The sequence below is a fragment of the Grammomys surdaster genome, unplaced genomic scaffold (genome assembly GCF_004785775.1).
Source record: "Grammomys surdaster isolate TR1022 unplaced genomic scaffold, NIH_TR_1.0 328, whole genome shotgun sequence".
NCBI lineage: Eukaryota > Metazoa > Chordata > Mammalia > Rodentia > Muridae > Grammomys > Grammomys surdaster.
The window spans coordinates 223,360-226,692 of record NW_021604747.1 but is presented as its reverse complement, the minus strand read 5'-3'; positions in this window follow the sequence as shown (position 1 = coordinate 226,692).

Genomic DNA, 3,333 nt, shown 5'->3' with positions numbered 1-3,333 from the left:
CCTGTCACTGTTCTGCATCCCTGGAGTCTTGAGGGATGCTCGGCATCTGACCTGTCACTGTTCTGCATCCCCAGCCTTTTTTTTTCCATGCCAGGTTAGAATATTCAACATTCATAGAGATTATCACAAGCACACAAAGCCTGAAATGGGTAACACGGAATAAGTCCTCACAACCCCAGAGAGGTGACACATGGAGAAAGGAAGCTTCACAAAGCCCTTCAAGGGCAGCTCAGCAGGAAGAAATACCTAACATGCAAACCTGAGGATCTGAGTTCTATCCTAAGAAGCCATACAAAAAGGAGAGGACCTCTGAAAGTTTTCTTGTGATCTCTACATATGTGCCATGGCAAACACACACACACACACACACATGCACACACACACACGTACATGCACATGCACAGCACACGCACGCACACGCACGCACACATGCATGTAAGCCACAACCACTCAAATAATAAATAAAGCATTTTAAAGAGCTTTGAGCAAACATGTCACAATTAAGGATAATTTAAAGGCCACAACATATATTTAGGTACATGCTCAGATATAGTTACTGAAGGTGCCCTTATTTTTGATGTTTTTTAAGTACAGCGATATCATCTGAACTTTACTCCCAGGAAGTTTGTAAGCAAGAAAAAAAAGACACATTACTTTAGCCTGTGTTTTTGACCCCTTCCTGCTTCATAATATGCTTTTGGTTATGATCTCCAATCTCTTTGAGCAAAACCTCTTGGCTGTCATGCGCTGTAGTTCCTAAGGAAATACTGTATTACTTTTCTTAAAAAAAAAAAAAAAAAGTACATGTTTTTCCCCCCTGGGATATTGCATGCATTTGTATGCGATCACATTTCTGGCACCATTCATGCTTATTAAGCCTGGAAATCTCTCCTAAAGCTGAGCCCACTGTTCAATGATGTCATTGCAGCCACCAAACAGTATCCTACCATTAAGTTCACTTGTTCTAGCCAGAAAGGGAAGAACGAAGGCAGTGTATGAATGATCAATCCCACTGGAATTCCACCAGGGCCCCAGCACTGCTTGAATAAAGAGTATTTTGGGGCTTTGGGTAGCAGGTTTTACTAGTCAGGCCTCTATTTTATATTGCTCCTAAAATCCTGAAATGCCAGTTGCAACTCTAGATTTTTCTCATGCACTGTGGAAAGTGGAACTAAAGCCCTTTTCCCAGGAAAATTCAGAAGAGGTAATGACCTAGGAAATTTCAGTTGTGGTACTGGCTTGGCCTTGGGCAGTTCTCTTTCATCAAAATAGCCCCTTTCATGTTTAAAGTACACATCTTGAAAAATAAGAAAGAAACCTTCTGGTCACTGGGGTAGTTTATGTCTGTGGGGTGAAAGGAGCCAAAATGCCACTAAACTTTAGACCTGGACGATCCTGAATCAAAAAGCAAGAGAGGTCAAGAGAGTTTTAGTCACGTCAAAATCTCACCTAGACTACTGTTTTATGCTTTTCTTTGACTTGCCCTATAAATATTTTACTGCAATTTTCAAAGTTTATAGGGTCCTTAAGCCTTGTAAAAGGGTGAGGGACTGGGAACCAAGGACTGATACCTACCACAGGGATCTTGATTTTTTTTTTTTTTTGTAAGATTCCATTGAATAGAATTTATTCTACCCAGGGTTCTTTGAAAGGTGACTGGGTTTCCTTTCCTAATCAAAGTTGTTGCCCTACAGAGGGGAAAAGAAAAGCAGCTTTTGCTTTAGAGGACCCTAATTATTTGAGACCTCTCTCTGCATTATGACAACACATTGGTTTTGGCCCCAAACTTGCAGAACCCAGAGAGTAGGCATTTGAGAAGCCAGGGGTGTATAGTAACTTGTTGCTCCATCTCAGGGAGACCCTCAAAGCCCTGTATCCCTGGCACTGGCATCCAGCCCAAATTTTGCAAAATAGGGAGGACTCTTTTCCCTTCCTGCCTCTAATCTTTTCTCTTAGCATTCTGGAACAACAGGCATGCCACTAGAGTTCAGAGAAAGTTCTTTTGACAAGCTTTTCTCCAGGCTTTGGATTTTAACTGACTGAGGAATGAACTACTTCTGGTTTCAAAGATTTGACTTTGTTGGCTGTTGAATTAATTATTCTGATTTCTAAATCCTGGAAAATTACTTAGCATAATCTAGGCAAATGTAATACATCTGTATATTTAAATACTTTTGATCTAATAGTTGAATCTTGCATGTAATTTTATGTTGTGTGTGCATTCGGTAACACATGCATGCAGTTCCCAAAGATTCTAGAAGACAGTGTCAGATTCCCTGGAGCTGGGATCACAGATGGTTGTGGGCTGCCCTGTGGGTGCTAGGAATCAAAACTAGGTTGTGTGGAAGAGCAGCTAGTGCTCTTAATTACTAAGCTACCTCTCTGGTCCCGTGTGTGTGTGTGTGTGTGTGTGTGTGTGTGTGTGTGTGTGCATTTTTCTTCAATTGATTTGATGGACTGAAATTTGACTCCTAAAATAGTGACTTAATGTTTATGTCATAGACATGAATAGACACGTCTAATAGACATGTAAAGGGAGGAAAAGAGTTAGAGTCCATAGCTTCTGGAATATTCCCAAACACCTCAGAAGCACAGCCATGACGATCTCACATCTACAGCACAGATGTGCCTTAAACACCATTGAAACATAAGCCAATATTTAAGTGTAGAGGCTTTAGAAAAAGTCAGGACTTACCGATCCCAAAGCCTAGCTTCTTTGATCATAAAAGCTCCAACATGTGTCATTTAGAAGTAATTTTGTACCCTGGAAAATAGTGTTCCTCTGAATGAAGGATTTGTCCTAGAATGTCATTTTAAAAGCTAAGTCATTTGTAATGATTGGGGTCCCAAGTATTTGCCTTAAAACTCTCTGCCAACTTCTCAGTACGGGCTGAAAACCAATGCTGTCCTTGTTTTGGTGGGGAAATTAGGTTACCTACCTGCGTTGGCTCTGATAGCTCCCTGCTGGTTGAAGGAGATGCCATTCTTCTTCTTTGTTATATTAAGATCTGAGCTTTAAACCAATGACCATTTCATTCATTTTCTTGGATTTTGCCGAAATGCTCAGCAGTATGTGGGAAATGTACAGTAGGTTGGAGATGCCCAAACAGGTTCTTTCAAAGTCAAAGACCGTTTCTTGGGGGATTGTCTTTCTGCTTTTGTTGCTTCGTTATATTATTTTGCTGTTTGTGATCCTAGATGTTGAACTCCAGGTCTTCCACATGCTGTTCGAGCACTCTGCTGTTCAACACATCCCTACTCAAAATCCCCCATATTTATTACAACTCAGCAGTATCTTGTCTTTGCATAGTCTATCATAGGAATTTTGTTGCA